Source organism: Dermacentor variabilis, chromosome 6, assembly GCF_050947875.1.
Source record: "Dermacentor variabilis isolate Ectoservices chromosome 6, ASM5094787v1, whole genome shotgun sequence".
Classification (NCBI taxonomy): domain Eukaryota; kingdom Metazoa; phylum Arthropoda; class Arachnida; order Ixodida; family Ixodidae; genus Dermacentor; species Dermacentor variabilis.
In genome coordinates, this window is record NC_134573.1 from 128,965,746 (window position 1) to 128,986,105 (window position 20,360).

General features: G+C 44.7%; 1 protein-coding gene across 2 annotated transcripts in view; it reads right to left on the bottom strand.

Moving 5' to 3' along the window:
- Window positions 1–12,510, bottom strand: part of LOC142585204 (metabotropic glutamate receptor 5-like) — a 406,950-nt gene extending 394,440 nt beyond the window's left edge. For both annotated transcript variants that reach the window (XM_075695766.1, XM_075695764.1), the window contains exon 1: window positions 11,985–12,510. The gene's annotated coding sequence lies outside the window, so the exon portion shown is untranslated. The remainder of the gene's footprint in view (window positions 1–11,984) is intronic.
- Between the last annotated feature and the right edge of the window lie 7,850 nt (window positions 12,511–20,360).

Below are 20,360 nucleotides of genomic sequence, written 5' to 3' on the forward strand. Positions count from 1 at the left end.
TCAATACGTGCTACATAAAAGTGTTTTTCCGAGCATGAAGGAAGCCCGCGAATTTACGCAAAATTGCCGCGCGACTGGCCGCTCGAGACACGTTGCGTGTATTCGCGGGCTCATTTCACGCTCGGCAAGGCACCGCTGCGGGTGCTCCTTGCCTTCGTGTGGGATAAACAGTGAAAAGCGGTGAAATCTATTGAAATAGAACAGGTCCTACTTTCTGTGTACCTGAGGCTCGTAACAAGAAAACGAAAGCGCATTGAAATGATGTTGCCCGAGCGTGGGAACAATAGCTTTTATTGTCGCGCATACAACGGAACTTAACACGTGCCTACGTTACTGCGGGAATCTAGTTACTACAAATGTAGCGACTTCTAAGAAGTGCCTCTCTGTAAAAAGCGTAGAAACAAAATTCCTTACGCCCATTTAGTTTCTTTCCAGTTCGTTTTATATTCATCGACGAACCATAGCAACTGGCAGGTGACCTTGTATGGCGACGACCTACAGAGATCCGAACTCGCAAAGCTAGTCGTTCGTTGTCCCGTCGCATTCGCTAATGTAATGTCCGACATCAAGATTGGCTGCACCTATACTTACAAACAGTTTTAGCGTAACATCTTCGAGAATTGGGTCCTTGATTCAAACCGGATTAGGGAAATTAAATTGATGTAGTCAAGAGAGAGAGAAAAAGAGATAATGTCTTTAGAGGGGAGTGCAGAAACGTCGACCTGAGCTTGTTCAATCCATCCCCATCCTGCTGCTCTTCCCTAGCGGAGGGTGAGAGGGAGCATGAGAGAGAGAGACAGTGAATACGTACGTAGGAACACGTGACACAGCAACCCTCCCAAAGCTGCTTGTCCAATACTTTGGCATGCAACGATTCGAACAAGGTTATTCTTGCCCCACATACAGTTCTATCTTCAGACGGATGGATGGATAAACGGATGAACTGGCGTTATTATGGATCCTGGGCCTACAACAGCGCCCTCTGGCAGTGGTTGCCTACCGATGCTTCCTAAGACTAGAGATAGTGCCAGTTGCCTATTGCGTACGTTGTTATTTTTGTTCCTCAAATGTGGAGCGTGCCGATGGAATGACCAAGAATTAGTCAGTTTGAGAGATCATAAACACTGGAAAAAGGAAGTGCGGGGAGGGTGCTGAAAATACTAACATTTGGAAATATAAAGAATGAATGCTAATAAAGCGGCTGCCATGTTACTGCGCAATCAGACTTGCTAAATGAATATTAACAAGTCGTTATTAAAACGATATATCGGCGGCGTTGACCACTTCAGACAAAGAAGAAATGGCCCGTACAAAGATGCTAGATTCTGCGGAATTACAAACGCCTTGCAGTGATAGCTATCGGTGGAGACTACGCGGCTGGCGGTGTGTTACCGTTACGGTCGAAGTCAAGGACAGACTACTAGATCGCTGATTAAGACTTCTTTTAAGTTTAGCCTTTTTCTACATACAAGGTTTTGACTGAGGACGTCGAATGATTCGTGATAGCAATGTAAAACAAGGTGCGTTCTCGCGCACTCGACTGCCTGGCGTCGAATTACAAGCGCCCTTCGCACAGCTTTCGGTAGTTTACTTTATATATATATATATATATATATATATATATATATATATATATATATATATATATATATATATATATATATATATATATATATATATATATATATATATATATATATATATATGAACCTACATGACACATGTTCTGCTAACGGGTGATTTGCTAAATTTCACGCTTAATGAGGGCACTAATCAAGTTTAATCAATCAACGTCACTAACAGCCGTCTTTTCATGAAAGTAATTTACTAAGAAATTACGACCTCATTGCTGATTCCAAGCTACCTAATAACACTCAGGTGTATGTCGGCTCTAAGGATATAAAGCTGGCAGTACTACCACTGTAAGGAGTATTCAGCGCTAAATCTACACGGACGAAAAGAAAGGAAACAAGACGAGCGCTTAGTACCTGTTACAATTTCGTATAGAACAAGGCCGAACGCCAACCCCTGTCTAGTAGAACCACTTGGTTGTTCTCCAAAGTACCACAAAACGTTCCTTTTCTCGTTTCTTTCGAACTCACGGACCAGGGGTGGGAAGGGGGGTGCTTTAGGCTCAGAACGACCGATTTAATCTAGGCCACAACCTTGTAGCGCTCGACGTGGCTTCCAGCGCAGGTTGGAAGCCGGCCCAACTCGTAGAAAGATATCGTAATAATAGCAGGAATGAACCGGCTGCCCTGCCATGCATGTCGGTCGCACGTGCGCTGCCTGTAAAGCTGGCTCTTTTGCATTAAGCAACAAATTGCGGGAAAGCTACCGACCTCGCCGGCGCGGGGAGAAGGCCAATAGTCGCTTTACTCAGCTGGTGTCTCGACCTAATTACGCGACCGTCGCCGTGGTGACACTATACTGTGACCATAAATATTTCTGCGTCGCTTGTTGCTGTCATGCGAAGGTTCACTTCCATGTAGCAACTCGCTTAGATTTGCTTCACGGCGTACTTTATGAAGTTCGAAAGGAGGTACACAATATAAATAAGTTGAGGGATATTTCTAAGATTCATTAATTGTACAAACAAACACATTAAATGACCCTTGGTGACGTGAGAGCTAGGAGAGAAGTCAGTGCTGGATGCCTCCGAATTCGTTTGCAACATCCCTGATGCTCTTCAAAACACAAGTACAAATAAAATTAGTCATGTTGAAGCGGCGCGATGGCACGATGACAAAAAATACACAACTGGACTAGCGATTAACTGCCACCTAAACTGTATTAGAAAAATGAATACTCGATTATTGTCGCGTCAAAATAAAACAAAAGAAAAACATCTGGTTGGACGGGAATGCGCGCAGATGACACTACAAGTAAGGGTGATTATCCGGAAATGACATCTCTTCTTTAGATAGGCTAAGTGACACCGTGCTCTTACCTTTACTTTTACATTGTTATTACGCTGTCTTACTTTGTCATTGAAACACTGCCTATATATATATATATATATATATATATATATATATATATATATATATATATATATATATATATATATATATATATATATATATATATATATATATATATATATATATACACGGGTAAAAGTTGTCTTTTTATATATACGTCTAAGTTCACGTGGTGATTTTAGTTTCGTTATTAGTAGGAGATTCTAACTTCGCTATGACTCAACTCGCCCAACTCATGTTGTTGCTACAACAAATAGGACTTCAACGGCAAGTCTTATGATGCATTAGAGCTTCAGATCGGAGACACACGAACTCGCAATAGACTAAAGAAGAAAAGCTGCGCCTAGCGCGAGATGTTATCTAATTTCACCATTGAGGCCGGTCATGAAATCAGTTTAATAGGCCGGATCACATCTTCGACAGTCGTTAGTCGCTACTACTGATTTCATTCAAATACTTGTCTCTCATTCGTAGCGGCCGCCAGTCAAAAAGTATGTTCTGCGTCTCCTAATTGCTATATTTCGCATGCCGCAAATGGACATTTGCAATGCGTATCGAACCATTGAATGAGATTACAAATGCGCTGAGTGAATCGGCAGCTACATTCATCTACAATTTCCTATCAAAAACACACATATTCCCATCTCACATAGCGTCAACATGGCTATCCGCCAGAACCGCTTTTCGCAAAGCTTAGTTCACATTTTGGGTTTTTGTTTTTCGCACGTAGAAGTAGAATTGCGGAGAAAAATTCTTTCAGCATAAACTCGGAGGTAACTTAAAGGAGTGCTGGAGTGATATTGCAGCTTGTACCTGCCCTTAAGCAAGAGGAGCGCTTCAGACCGCCCGCCTGATTCATCCGTTGATGTGCTTAGGCAGTTGGCAGTGACAGTTGACGCAGTTCAGACTTCATTGTAGTTGGAGGTGATTTCAACCTGCCTAATATTGATTGGAGCCATCAACCTCACTTTCACTCTTGTTCGGGTCGGTCCAGTCTGGAACTGATTAACTTGGTAGAATTTTTTGAGTTACGTCGAACTGTATTGGAACCCACACGTGGGAACCATATCTTAGATTTGTTATTCACAAATAAACCTGAATTCGTCCGGTCGACTCACGTGCTACCTGGAATAAGCGATCATAATGCTGTGCTTTGTGAAATGAATGTTGAACATTTAAGAAGCATTGGAACAGCAAACAGACGAGTATATAGCTACGAAAAAGCAAATGTATGCGAGATAAATAGAGCGTTGAGTGAGTACCGGACGGTATTTGAAACATATGCCGACTACACTGAAGTAACTGAATTATGGCCTATATTTAAGGAGATGTTTGAGCTGAGGCAGCGCTTTGTTCCGGCGTGGACATTAACGAAAAGAAGTAAAAGTAAACCTTGGTTTACTCGGGAGTTACGCAGTCTAACACGCAAAAGGCAACTAGCTTACAGTAAATACAAAGGAAAGCCGACACGTGATCATTGGTTGAAGCTGCATGAAACTACCAAAAAAATGAGAGTTGAAGTGGTAGCTGCAAAGCATTCATTTGGAATTTCAATGGAGTGGAAATTAAAGGATAATCCGAAGTAATTCTGGAAACATGCAAAGAGAAATGGAAAAGACACTGTGACTATACCACCGCTTGTGTCTGGTAACAGCTTTATTGATGATGACGTAGGAAAAGCTGAGTTCTTTAATACGTATTTTAGCTCTGTTTTCAGCTGTGCATTGCAACAGAGACATGATATGGGTACCTTGAATTTCCAGCCGGTGTTGAGTGATATGGATGACGTTGTTATTAGCATTAATGGCATAGAGTCTCTGCTGCAGAATCTGAAGATTGGTAAGGCTGGGTGTCCTGATGACTTGCCAAACAAGTTTTATAAATTTTGTGCTCAGTCGGTTGCACCGTACTTGAAGATTATTTTCGAAAAATCGCTTGAGGAATCCTGCCTTCCAGATGACTGGAAAATCGCAAGCGTAGTGCCAATTCACAAATCTGGTCCTCGTGACACCGTCTCAAATTATAGGCCAGTATCAGTAACTTCAGTTGCGTGCAGGACTCTTGAACATATTTTGTATACTAGTATAGTAGCACATATGGACGCACATTCATTGTTTAATCCTCGTCAGCATGGTTTTCAAAGGGGCCTATCTTGTACTACGCAGTTGACTGAATTTGTGCACGAGCTGGCAGAAGCACTGGACAGGCGTCTTAGCGTGGAATGTGTGTTCTTGGATTTCAAAAAGGCATTTGATACCGTGATGCACTGTTTACTAATAAAAAAATGGCATTTTACAATATCAGTCCTCAAGTAATATCATGGGTAGAAGATTACCTACGTTTACGTCAGCAGTTTGTGGTGGTGAATGGTACTCAGTCAGAGAAGGTGAAAGTTGTGTCCGGTGTTCCGCAAGGCTCCGTGTTGGGGCCGCTATTGTTCATGCTGTACGTGAACGACATTAGTGACGGAATAGTGTCTCAAATGCGGTTATTTGCGGACGAGTGCGTTCTCTATAGAGTAGTCACTTGTGACCGTGATGCTGAGATCTTTCAGGAAGACTTGAACAGAATCTCAGAGTGGTGCGTCAAATGGAATACGAATTTGAATTTGTCTAAAACTGTTCATATGAAATTTACAAGAAAGAAAAACCTTGATATGCAACCGTATGTTATTAGGAATGTAATGTTAAAACAGGTATTCGAATTTAAATATTTAGGTGTTTATTTTACTCCCGCTTTGAATTGGCGCCGTCAAGTCGATTATGTCACTGCTAAAGAATGCAAAATCCTGGGATTTCTTCGCCGAAATGCAATTACTTTTCCACAGTCATGTCGGGACATCTTGTACGAGACTTATGTGAGGTCAATTCTGGAATACGCGCGTACGGTTTGGGACCCGCATACTCGTAGAGATAAAGATAAGCTGGAGCGGGTGCAGAACATTGCCGCTCGTTTCGTATCTGGCATACGCCGGGCTCAGTACAGTGCATCGCGTACGAAGGAAGCACTCAACTGGGAATTACTAGACACGCGCTGTAAGAAGTTGAGGCTGAAGTTTTTCCATGCTAATTATTGTTCAGCTGTTCGGGTTGATCGCGAAAAGTTTGTGCAAGAGCCTTTTTATAGATCCAATCGTATTGACCATGATTTTAAGGTCCGTGAATTTGCGACAAAAACTGAATTGTTTAGAATGTCTTTCTTTCCTAAAACCATTAGGGAATGGAATAGACTGCCTGGTGATGTTGTGAGGGTTGAATCAAATGATGCTTTCTTTTTGATCTTGTAGATTGTAGATGTGCATTGCTAAGGGCTCTGCCTTTTTTTTCGTTTTTTTTTTCGTTTTTTCCTCTTTTGTTATCACTTTTAACACTGTACAGGAGCAGAGGTGTCGTATGTATTTCTTCTTGTACCCCCCCCCCCCCCACTGTAATGCCTTGGCGCTGTGGGTTCGTTAATAAATAAATAAATAAATAAATAAATAAATAAATAAATAAATAAATAAATAAATAAATAAATAAATAAATAAATAAGAACGTTATGCAGGCCTCTGTTCATAGTACGTTGACGGGTGCCGCCCGAGTTACGGAAGCCTTGCTCAGCGATCGATTTCAGTTTAAACCAAGGTGAAAACTTGATTCCTAAATCTTTACGGTTTTCTAGTGCAGTGGCGTGTAGTCGGTCAAGAGCGCATGCAGCACATGGTGGAGACTATAAACATTCTTAGACGGCGATGATTATTGCAAGCAAGGTGCCAAGATGAGAGTAATAAGGAAAAAAAGTAACTCCGTTAGTTTTATGTGCTATCGCTGCAGGTAATGAAATGCTGAAGTGAAATTATGCCTAAGGCTCGTCGGCGTGACATCGAGCATGAAAAACATTGTAATCCTGTTTGCTTTCTCTACACAATAGCCAGTGTTCCATGCTTACACGTATGCCTGGATGCAGGGTATGCATTCTGTTTCTTCATCATCTCGCCAAACGTACACATACAAAAAAGGGGGGAGGGGGGGGGCGAACGGCGAATGGCCCCACTACTCCTGCTCCTACCTTTAGCTCTATACATTCCCATGTTTCGTCCCGTCAGCAGCATTCTACTGCAGCCTCCGGCTTATAAAATTACTTTATGACATCGGGTAAACGTCTCTTAATGTCCTCATCAAACGTACTTGAGAGAGCCTTGTTCGATGCCCCAATCTACACAACTCAAACAATACCGAAAACAGCCGAACATATTCAGATAAAGAAGTGTCATTTTCCAAGAAAAAACATTTTACTAGTGCACACCGGATCATACAGATAGAGTTTTCGCTTGCACTGTACCGTCAGTGTATACTATTATCATAGAACTGGCCTTTCTCTCTCTGCTACCTTCTTTCTTTTGCTAAAACAGATTATCATAAAGCAAACCGCGCAACATATTACGTCAATGAAACCTCCTTTTTGAGCATCCTGCTATAGCGGATGGCTGCCGGAGCGCATTGCAAAAACCGTCGTATTAATGGCCAGTCCAAACTTCTCTGAAAGGAGGTGCGTGAGCTGGGCCCTCCATTCAGACGGTATTTGGTGCGTCCAAGGGCCGCATTCTGTTGATTGCAACACCAACGAGACTTTTAAAAGGCCTCATCCTCCATCTGCTATACTGTCCAGTGAATGTTGATTATTTTTTTCCCCGTCGTCGGAATTATCCTGAGTTTCTTTGAAAGCGCCATTGGCATCTGTCAAAGGTCATGGCTCTCGGTCATTATGTGCACCGTATCGTCATCGGGAATGCAGTAGGGGGTGAAAAATTACCACTGCCGCGTGACCGCTCTAGAGAAAGTTTCGTGGTAAACTGAACTTAACGCTTATACTTTGGAACCATGTCCTTGCATTTTTTATTCTTTTCTATAATGTGGAATGGCTGACACAAAAGAACGCCCCACTTCCAGCAGATAACTCTAGCTACGGATGATACGAAAGAGGTGTAAACTTTCTAGATAAATGCAAGAAAACACCCGTGGACAGCGAGCTGAATTAAGCAAGAAAGGCAGAAATCGTCTACTGCCGTTATTATAGAAAGTCCGGATCGCGTAATTTCCAGAGCAAGCGGGCCTGAGATAGGTAAATATCTGAAAACAATACTGCCTCGCAGCTAGACTTACCAGTAGGCGAAAATTATCGTCATTTACGTGGCCGCAAATCCCTCGCGTCGTGCTAAAAGAACAGTGTACATTTTATTGCTTCCATTAAAGCAAACCATGCACCGTGTTAACCTAACTGCGTGCGAATTACCCGCGATGCTAGAGCTTGTGAAGTCACAACTACTGCGAAGACGCTTTACCTGTGCGAAAGTATTGTAAGCATACATCTATCGGACAGCCAACAAAGCCTGATCACGTGAAAAGCGGCCCAATTTATAGAATGCAAAAAGGATTGGCTTGCGCTCCAACTTCAACGTTCAAGACTGGGCGGACTACCACATTGTGCCGAGAAACTGGCGACGCCGAACATATCGTTCGGTCCTGCCGGCGCCTCAGTGTTTAAAAGAAGGCTTCGACAACGTGGAAAAAGTAGTGGCTTTCCACACGTGTGCGTGCAGCAGATACGGTTCCTCGAAGGAACCGAGGATTATGCCAAACGAGGGCATGCGCCTTCTATTCGCATACGTGCGCGATGCCGAACTGATTTACACGTGGTAGCCCGTTTCTGAATAGCGGCAGTAGACGATCAAGCAGAGCAAATTGCCAGAAAATCTTCACCAATCGGCCAGTAGTCAAATTTCATCTTACAGCTCTGTTTCTATTCGCAAGTGGAGGCAGTACGCCTACAGTGTTATGCGACCAATCACTGAAGCTTCATGTTTTGCATTAGAATCGCGTCTCCGATTTATTTCGTAAGATTTCTGTAGCGTCGCCTTTACGCGTCATTCGGATGTACGAGCACTCAGCTGTCGCCGCACGACGCATTTACACCGCGAGATGCGTTCTATTTCACAAATGGAACATAGGAGCACGATTATTTAGTGCGCATTCCTCTTGTTATGTTATTGCCATCTAAGTGTGCCAAAGATAGAATTATACCACAATAAATGACACGGAAATTATGGTATTTCGGATAACAGAATAGAACTTATGCAGACCGTCTGGTATGCGTTCGTACCGTCATTTTAGTTTATATCAAAGCGCTATATACTTCAACGACACGTTTATCTTTTGTGGATCTTTCATTTTACCGCGTGTACTAGTTACTATCACCAATACTCACGATACGAATGTTGCAATAGTAATGTTGCCAACAAAGTGCAAAAGGTTGGTGAGATGCGATGTCAAAAATCTAAGGGGGTATTTGGCGGTAACGTGCTACCTATAAAAACGTGACGGTGAAGACTTCGTCGGTATAGCGAGGGGCTATACCTGCATGGTCATTTAATTTGCACATTCAACTTGAAGCTTACCTTTAGAGCAAGTTAGCAATTAAGCGCATATTCACTATCCTCCAATAACTTAATTGTGTGTGACAAGCCGTACATGGGAATTTACGTTGGTTCATTTTCGTTACCGCAAAGTCTGAACAAAACTTATAAAACATTCTTAATTCGCCACAGATATAATGTGTACGATTTTAAGTATGCGCACTAGAGTACGCAATTTTTTTTTTCCACTTCAATGTTTGCTCAGTCTCTGAGGAACTATCTCACTAGTATGAAAGCGCCCAGGCTCACTGAGCTTAAGAACGAAGGTATGTAGACTAATCTTAGATCAGTATATATCCACGCTAGGCGTCACCTGGGTCTTATTTTTTTTCCATAACGTAGAAAAACGTTTACTTTCTATTGCGCTGCACGCAAATTGGGTGTTTTATATAGGAGAGGGGGAACCTGCACTTATTTTCAATTTGATGTTCAACAAAGCCCATTATATAAAATTTCGATGACACAGCAGGAAAAGGGATTCAAGTAGCACTCGATATTCTTCCCGCTTACGATCTTCTCGCTTAATGTTGCTTAGACTTTCAGTTCTTGCGCATTCCAAAAAGCCAGAATACACATTATTGGCCTTCACTTTTTTTTTCATTAATTCGCTTTGAGCTTTCTTTTTATTACGCTGCAATATAAAACTACAGACTTCTTTAATTGAATGCTCGACTGTACTCGGCCGAATAATTCTGCACATATATCGACATAGTCTATAAACGAGCATATGATGCTTCTTGAAGGACGTAATTTTAGGCGGATAACAAGTATTTCAAATTAAATTAAGTTAAATCGTGTGGTTTGACGTCCCGAAGCTGCTACGTGGTACGCACTAGAGGTGGAGGGCTCGACTTATTTAGGTCGCCTGGGGTTCTCTAGACATGCGCCAAAAGCACGGCACACGGGCGTTCTTGTATTCCGATGGGGCCGCGGACACGAATCGAACCCGTGACCTCGCGCTCAGCAGCACACAGCCATAGCTACTGAGCCGCCACGTCAAATCATTGAGGGACTAACTGTGACGAGGACCTATAGTAAAGTATAGTAACTTACAACTAACCAAGAGAAGCTCCTAAGGAAGGGTGAAACAAAGGCTTCACCCCTATACGGGACAGTACTGCTTCTTGTCATTCACCTTTTTCTTTTTTTTTTTTTTTGCGGGGTGGTGGAAGGGAGGGGAAGGGGTAAAACGAGGGGCGTTTATTTCCAGCTGTTTAATATACAAAATAATGCTAACTTGGGCCGGTTGGTACTGTTATTCTCTCTCTCTCTCGCTCTATTTTACGTGCCAAAAACACTTTCTGATTATGAGGCACGCCGTAGTGGAGGACTCCGAAAATTTCAACCACCTGGGGTTCTTTAACGTGTACCTAAGTCTAAGTACACGGGTGTTTCCGCATTTCGCCCCCATCGAAATGCGGCCGCCGTGGCCGGGATTCGCTCCCGCAACCTCGTGCTCAGCAGCCCAACACCATAGCCACTAAGCAACCACGGTGGGTGTTCTCTCTCTCTCTCTCTATCTATATATATATATATATATATATATATATATATATATAGATATATAGATATATATATATATATATATATATATATATATATATATATATATATATATATATATATATATATATATATATATATATATATATATATATATATATATATATATAGATATATATAATCAGGAAAAAGATGTTCTCTCTGTGACGAAACTTAGAGCCTCAAATGATATAGCACGCCATTGTTATAGACCTCCACTAATACGCTCAATATTGCAGGTTCCCAGAGCCTGTTTCTATGAACTTCACTACCGTAAGCAGTGCTTTGTGATGCGGATTCTGATCTGTAATACGCCCCCTTTTTTTTTTCTTGCATATTTTTCGCATAGCTGTAACTAGAGGACGTGTAAATTCAATATTAAAGCAGAGCAACCACGCAAGCGATGTTCACACAACTTTATCTCGTCCATCGCGATTGCTTTACACCGCTGTGGATGATAACATATGTCTGCCCAACAGCCCATGCTTCGGTGGCGTGTCGTGTTTCGCTGGTAAAAACTTGTCCAACGCAGATGTAGCGCCCTTAATCCCCCACCCCACCCCCCACCCCCGAATACGCTGCGTTCGACCACAGAGAGCGACACACCCAAGCACTGGGAGAAACGAGACCACGGCTAAAAACAGTTATTTCACGCTTTCCCGCCTGCACAAGAAGCACCCTCCCACATTTTTCGATGTAACGGAAGGTTCACATGGTTTCAACCATCCCTTGTCCGAGAAAAGGCAGAGAGCTCATTCATTTCCGCGTGTATATTCGGGTCGTGCCTAGGGCGATTGCTCTCATTTCTTTTCATTCTTCTTATTTTCTTTTATTTTCGAAAGCATCGTTTTCAACGGAAATGTCTGTCTTGCTAGATTATCACAGCCGCAGCCTACGGGCTAACTTGAGGCCAAGAAGACGCCAACAAACTCACGCACACAGACGTGCTCGCGCGCGCGCGCACACACACACACACACAGTGCGATCAACGCAGAACCGCACCTTACCTGCCAGCAGGCTGCTCGCAAGCGATAATCCCTCGGTCTTCTTATCACCGTCGTCGCTCGCGAGCGCGGCCAAAGCCAGGAAAGGAAGTTAAGTCACTTGGAACCCGGAGCACGGGCAGGCGATGGCACCATCGCTGACGGTGGCGGCCGCGAGCAACTATCACAAGGCTCCCGAGTCGGGGCAACACATGGTCCAGTGAGCGAGGTAGCCGGTCGTCGCAAGTCGGTAGCACGGCACTCCGGACGTTCCTGTCTCGCGCAGTGCGTGCGGAAACTGCTTTGGAACGGCAAATTTCTTTTTTCCTTTCTTTTCTTTTTCCTTAAAAACGCACTCTTTCACCGCCGGCCAGGGCAGTGACCACTGGTACTCGACCGGTTGGCGCGTGCCGGTCACACGCGCAAGGAAGAACCGAGTCTCGCGGCGCTCGCCACCGAGGGAGAGGAGGTTGAGAAGAGAGCCAGAGGGGCCGGCGACGACGGTGCGCCGCCGATGATGTGAAGCCCGGGCCTCCGCGATCTCTGCCCGCTCGCGGCTTGAAACAACGCGGCGGCGAAAAAGGAAGCCGGATTGGAAGAGGGTGCGGCCGACGCCAACGCCGCCGCGCGAGGCAAGGACGCGAACACATCCGAGCGGTGACGGGCCTTCGCAGGTGGCTCCACGCGGCGGGAGGCGGAGGAAGCAAACGGTGGCCGATGGCAGCCTCGTAAAACACATTGGTCTCACGCGATATCCGGTATAGAGCGGTCGTTTGGGCATCCCCTCTTGCTCTTTGTGTCGGTGTGTTTAGCATGAAAACGCGCGTTTAACAGGGAGAAGATGAAGGAGCTATGATCCAGCGCCAGATTGAAGCCAGGTTTTTTTTTTTTCTTCTTTTGTGTGTGATTAAAGCACCCGGGTCGAGCACAAAGAGAATTCATTGAATAAAACGCACACAGGTTGTCAAATATTGACAAGTGTACTTGTTTATCTTTATCGAGTGAGCACGTTTCACCGCCTAACAAATGTTATCGCACAGCCTAGGACGCGCCTACATGTATCGGAAGTTTCTCGAATGTTATAGATGGTTCTATCCGCTGTTTTTTGACACCAAACTTTGTGTAACCTGATTTCATGCATGAGCGACACAAATGGTGTAGAACTTTCTGGAAGACACGCGGGCACCAACGATTACTCTGGAACATTCGATGACAAAAGCCAACTTGCTTGACCCGCTGATCAGATTTCCAACAATTGCCGGCTGTGTTGGCCGCTATCGTTGTGTTTTAAGTGTAGTCTGTTTTTGAGAGTGCGAAAATGCGAAAACACCCGTGTACTTAGATTTAGGTGCACGTTAATGAACCCCAGGTGGTCAAAATTTCCGGAGTCCTCCACTACGGCGTGCCTCAAAATCAGGAAGTGGTTTTGGCACGTAAAACTCCATAATTTAATTTTTAAGGCAAATTTTCACCCAATAAAACGTTAGTTTCGCTTTCGTCTTTCGCAGTTTTGCTGCTTCCTTTACCGTCACTACCGCATGACAATATCATTGTCTCTACTTGCACGCCCTGCGAACACGCGTGATGCCTCCTCGACTTTCTGCGCTTTAAAAAAAGAAAGAAAGAGAAAGGCGGAGCAAGAACCTGGCATCACTGACTTTCGCATACATATATTTTGCCCCGTCTCGACAGCTGCGCGCATCATGGGCCCCCTTTCACGCTATTTATTATCAGAGTAGCTCGTATCTATTTCTGCAATTTCGTGTACACTCTGATACGTTGCCTACACTCAACAAACCTCGAGTTTCAATTTAGATACCTTCAAAGCGGTTGCAGTCTGTCTATAATGTCAAGAAATGTGTCATCGATGGTGGACCGAACCTCCGTCTCCCATCACGGGAACCCAATGCTCTAACCATTAGTTCACGATAACACGCGTGCTTCCCTCGTTTCGAAGTCGCTCTTTGAGAGGCCCGGCATGTGCATCACGTGCCAGTTTCTAGCGTTCTTCCCTCATGACAGCAAGCGCTTTGAGACAACCTGTCAGGCTGCTCTGATTTCGGAATCGGCCCGCATTTTTCGCCAGACGGATACCTACAAAGTGTGTGAGGTCCGCATATAACACTCTCGCATTAAAAGTTCATTCCAACAAATGAAGGTACGCGAATTTCGCTAAGGAAAAGCCAGAGAGAAACGAAGACAGAAAGGCAGGGACGTTAACCAAGGCCGTTCCCAGTTGGTTACCCTCCAACTGAGAAGGTAAAAGGAGGGAAGAATAGACAATAAAAAAAAGAAGTTTATTGGCGCACAGATGGCAGTAACTTGGAAAAAAATCGTGCACACTAATTGTTAGAGTTAAAACCAACAATTGACGTTTAACTAGGTCTAGATTAAAAGCTCATTCACACCGGTGATTCTCCCGAGGTCGCGCGACCAAGTTGGTGGCAAAGCGGCCGGTCGCGAACGGTCGCTTTGGTCGGAAAGCGATTGCTTTGGTGTCACTCGCGTGAGTGCTGGATTCTTCAGTCACGTGACTGCAACGGTAAGCCTACTGAACCAATCAGCGGCACCAGAGCATGACGTCTGCCCAACTTACGCGGCGGCGACGGCTCGAGCAGGAGTGATCGCCACAAATTGCGAGGCATTTCGCCACGCCGGCCGCATCTGTTCGCGTGAACATCGGTCGCCTAGAGTCCCTCTTCGATCGCTAGTACCTGTCGGCCCCACGTTCTCTGTCAATCGCTCACGTGAATGGGCCTTAAAAGGCAATATCGACCCTTGGGGATATCGACAAACTGAGACGCACCCTTCGCTCAATTACGCTCTCTCCCACAAGGCTGAATTCACGGATGTGTTCCTGCGATACCAAGGGTGCAAGCGCGAACGCGCTTGTTTGCTTGGGAGAAAGCTTTATTTCCACAAATCCTACTGGTGGGGGACTGACCGCGTGAACTATACGTAGGAAATATGAGCGTTCAAGTATACATAGCAGGCAAAATGAGCATTACAAGAGGGATGTACACATGGTCGTACGTTTCGGCAGCTAAAGTAAAAAAGAAACGGCGGCAATGGTACGTGAACAATGGATCGCGCTTCTCGAATCCACTGCGTGGATAGCACCACGTGCGGCTCGAATTGCTCTTTCTTCCCCTGCTACACAAAATAAAAGAGCAAAATAAATGCTGTTACCACAAAACGCAGTTACCCGTCATTCTTTCTTTTTTTTTTCCAATTACTGCATGTCCTTGTTTCTTCTCTTTTTTCCTCGCTTCATTTTTCACTTTCGTGTAATTAGACGATGCAAGCATGAGTGCACGCACACGCACAGAGAGGGAGAGAGAGAGACAGAGAGAGAGAGAGAGAAAAGGTTGTTTAATGTTAAAATACGGAAGCTTCGAAATTTTAATCCCGTTGGTTTATGACGTTGGGCAATTTTACGTTGCAGTGTCAGCGAAAAATTATCTTCATCTGCGTTCAACGCCCGGCAGTTATGAAGTTAAAGGGAAAAAAAGGAAAATTTCAAGAGATACCACTCATTGCACGACAGATGTTTTATTAACAGACCATTGTTCGCCCGCTTTTTATTCTTAAAGGGTGTGTGCAAAATAGCCGCTGGGAAAATTCGCACTGGACGTTTGTCAAAGCTCACGTGGCCTTCAAGAGTTTTAGCAGTCAACAAGAACACTTATCCTGTTAATTCCATGTTTCTTTTTTTTTTCAAGCAAGTTATCTTGCAAGTTATCTCCAGCTATCGGACATCATTCCTTTCAGATTTTCTACCAAAGACAAAGCCTTTTCGATGTTCTAACAAAGTAGTATGTCGTAACCCTACAACCGTCTACGGGGCCGGCCGGACTTGCAGCAGATCAGCGCGAGCGTGTTGCGTAATCAGCTATTTTCTTTTTTTTTTTTTTCATGAAGTCTTTATCACCCCTACGATGCAGTACGTTGCAGCCTATTCGCAACTGGGTCAGTGCCTTATATTGCTACATGTTCGTTTGCCTAACTTCGTAAATGTCGAACATCAAGCTTGAGCCCGTAATCTGCGTGTTACACACCTAATCGGTTACCAAGTTCTATGAACAGATAGTTCTTTTTCACAAACAATGCATCGCGCTATGGAGTTTTTTTTAGAAATGACTAAACGGAAGTAAACGTAGACTAGGGTCTCAAGGTTTAAAGGCTCAGACACACCAGGAAGTTGAAAGAATATGGCCTTGGGTGCCGCTTGCATAACTTCCAACCTGCGAAATTAACAATTCGTAAAATCCCGCAGTGGAAGAGGGTGCCATGAAAAAGGGTAAATACTTACTGCTTAACCTGAGCGCACGTCTATTCTGGGATACACACTACGTACTCGAGCAACGAGGATCTGACTTTAGACGCAGTACACCGAGTAGCCGCACACTTGAACAGCAAATTTCAGACAAGAAACGAACCCGCTTCTTAAGATTAGGGCGACATCTTACTGCGACTTAGATGTTGCCAATATCACGTGTTTTGTGAACGTGTTTGTATAATGCATGCTTGAAGCAAGTTTCTACAAACTCTTTCCCAAGCAGAAGAATTGCAGAGGAAGGCACGGGGACCAACGAGCGAAATATTTTATTGCGAACCAAATTACTTTTTCGTAAAGTTTGACGCAACTTTCGTAAAATCGTAAGACGGGCTCAAATTCGTGAACATTACGAAAAATTCGGGAAGGTTCGCAGGTATGTGCGTGTCACCACTCAGTTTTAAAGGCGATGGGCACGTAATCACCATCGTCATAATCATCATGAAAACAGCATAATGAAGGTTTGCACCAATATTCAAAGTGCGTCTAACTTAAGGAGCAGTGCACGTCATTGCTGATGTATTTGCAAAATGCGCAACGTAATTTCCCGCCGTGCTAGCAGATGAAGAAATGGTAAAGGTTCCATACAAGGTAGCATCATCATCATTAGCTTATTCTTCTGTCCACTTCAGGACGAAGGCCTCTCCCAGCGATGTCCAATTACCCCTGTCTTGCGCTAGCTGATTCCAATTTTGTCTGAAGGTTCCCTAGTTTCATAACACCACACAATTGTCTGCTGTCCTCGACTGGGCTAACCGTCCCTTGTAACCCATCCTGTAACCCTAACAGACAACCGGTTATCTGCCCTGTACGCATTACAGTACCTGCCCAGCTCCATTTTTTCATCATAATGTCAACTAATATGTCGGCTACTCTGTTTCCTCTCTTGTTCACACTGCTGTGTTCCTGTATTTTAACTTTACACCCAACATTTTATTGCGATAGCAAGGATAGGGACACTGGAAGCGATTTTTCACCGTCACCACCCACGTCAGCATCACAGTCACCATAAGGCTCCGAATAAAGTACAAGTGCGGTAAGAATATATCGCACCCTGCGACACCGTATTCTGCACGTGCGAGAGAAATCATGTGAGGGTGAGACGAAGAGGGTGGTGTCTTGGTGCACGCCGTCTTCCCGCTCGCCTACTGTTGTGCGCGAAAGGAGTGGGGAGGAGAGAGGGGAGGGAGCAGGTGAGCTCTCGTCTCCTTCTACCCCGGCCGTTGCTGCGCACGGCACGGCTAAGCGCAGCACCGCGCGCCTTATGTTAGAGGTCATATGCGGCGGGTCAAAAGAGTAGGCGAACCGAGATGGCTCCGCATGCGCTGTGTACTCACACGCCTATAAGGCAACGTATTGTAGGACAGCGTTCTCTGAATCTGCCAAAAGTAAGAGCTATTTAAGAGTAATGCATTTCTTCTACCAACCTCTCATTAACACACTTTGCATTAACTAGTTCCTCTCTCACAGTTGGAAGCATAATAAAAGGTAACCTACTTTTCAATATAATATTGAGGTCAATGCTGGAGCAGAGCAGTAGTCGAGAACACCGGATTGACTGGAGTCGCTCTGGTGTTCTTTGATCACCTGAGGTTCTTAAGAGGGGCAATAAAGGAAACTATTAGGTCGAGCTAGATTAAGCCTGTGTAATAAGGAATTCGTCTATCGTAGCGAGAACAAAGCTTTAGTAAGTGAGCAAATGACGAAAATAAAAGAACAATTCATCACGAATACGATACTCCCTAATGCGAAATTTGAGCGCAGCTCTATACGTGTTTTCATTTCGCGATATATTGGCTGGCGCGGACAATCTGTCTCGTGCGGCACGTTGCAAATGAAGCGAAGTATGGCGCGATTGCTTCACTGATCCGGAGATCACGAGAGGCAGCGCGTGGGTTGCGCGTGGGCTTGATTCACAGCAGCTGCCGCCGACAGACCTCTCAGACGAGGCGCGCTACTCTGGCGCCATCTCGTAGACGTCGTCGCCGCACTACGCTTTCCTTCTCACGCTTTCGCCATACCTTCCTCTGCTTTCCACGTAACGGTTCCGCTGCAGCCTCCTCTCCGCTTTCCTCCTCATGTCTTTCATACCCCGCTGCACTCCGCGTCCGCTTTCATCCTTCGTTGTGCTCGTTCGCTCGGTTACGCCACCGCCGACGTTCACCACAGGAACGAACGGCTGCGCTCTTAAAATTGGAGTGGCTACGCTTGCGTACTTTGATACATATCATGTGACGCCAGCGCCGGCCTATTCACAGAGTGTGGCCCAGAGGGAGGTCACGTGGAGATTACGTCAACGTGTCTTTTTTGCCGTGGGCGATTCAAATTGAGGAGCAGCAAGTAGCGGGACCTTTGGCGACCATTACCTACTCAGAAAAGGGACATATTGGCACATAGAAAATGATGATAAAGTTTTAAACGAATAAGTCATTTCCTTTAATGTCCCCTTTAGACGCACCTAAATCTGCGTTCAGGCGCCCCTAAATTGTGTGCGCCTAATTTGTAAAGTCAGTTACAGCATTTTATTTTGATGTTCTTGCTTCCTTTTTCACTTCTTCGCCCTCTACCTCGTATGTTTCGGCACGTTTCCTTTTCCCATCGCTGCTTCGTCGTTTCTACATCCGAGGGTACGCAACACGCGGATACTGCACTGCGTATTGCAAGCTTTAAATCTGATAAAACGTTTTGATTTCTTTTAAATCGTTCTTTGAGGCTATATTGCGTTTTGTACTTACCCTCAAACACTTAATCGGGGCAAGGAAATACATTGATTTACTGCGAGTTACTGCGTAAAGGCACATTAACGTACCGCCCGCCATGGTGACATAGCGGCTATGCCATTAAGGTGCTACGCCCTAGGCAGCGGGATCGAATCCCGGCTGCGGCGGTCGCATTTCTAAGGGATCGAAATGCAGGAACGCTGGTGAGCCCTGAATCGGGTGCACGTTAAATAACCGCAGGGGGTCGAAATCAATCCGAACTCCCCCACTACGGCGTGCCTCCTAATCGAATCATGGCCCTGGCACGTAAAGCCCCAGAATTAGATTTTTAATTAACGTACGTGCATCAGTACAAAATAGAGTATAAAAAGGATTACAAGTATCAATGCGGTGCAGAGGTAACAAACCACAAAGCGTGTTTTCTTGCGCGAGAATTTAGTACGCGGTATTATTTGTAACGTTGTTAAGACTTCAAAAATATGTTTTTAATTACTGGGCACGCAAGCGCAAGTAGCGAACTACAAAGAAAGCGTTTAATTAGTTCTTTAAAAATTCACTACAATGTAAGAAATTGAAGGGATCAGGTCAACCTCTCCACGAATGAGAATGGTTCAACTCTTACAATGCCGAGTAGTTAAAAGGAGCCAAGTTACGGGGATTTCCGTTCTCTGGAATAAAGTGGGAGTGAATAGGAGGGCCCGATTGGGCACAACTGTCGTCTCTATCGCTGTAAAAAAACTTTTCGAGCATGTGTTACGCGCTTGCCCAGATAATAGTGATGTATTTTTACACAGAGTTTGCGCTGCAAACGCGACACTTTCGCAGTGACTAGCATTGAACGAAGATATTTTGTGCACAAGAGCACGCAAAAAATGATAAGAAAATACCGCAATTATGCCGAACTCGAGCCGACAAGTAAGGGACAACGGCCAGGTAGCGCTAATGTCCACGTCGACCAATGCAATTTTTGTGCTTAGGATGTGAACTACCTTGACATCTTGTCCAAGCACCATCACCATTACTGGCGCCGAGACCACCGAGACTTCCACAGCATCAAAGGTGATCTGATCTGAGAATGACAGAGCCGCAGTGGCATATAGATTCGCGAAGAAACAAAAGGAAGTGTTACTATGACAACATCTCGCCCATGCCAGAGCGCAAGAGCCCTAGATCTTTATTGCACTCCTTTTGATTTTCTTTTCTTGCGCTTTATCGTTGGGAGCTACAAATAGGACGCCCCCGAAGAAGTGTAGTAACTCGAGAGTCAAAGCGTGGGCCACTGGACGTTAGACACACTCGAAAGGACGTATTAAGCGAAGTTAAAGGTTCGGGTTTCGGTTCTGA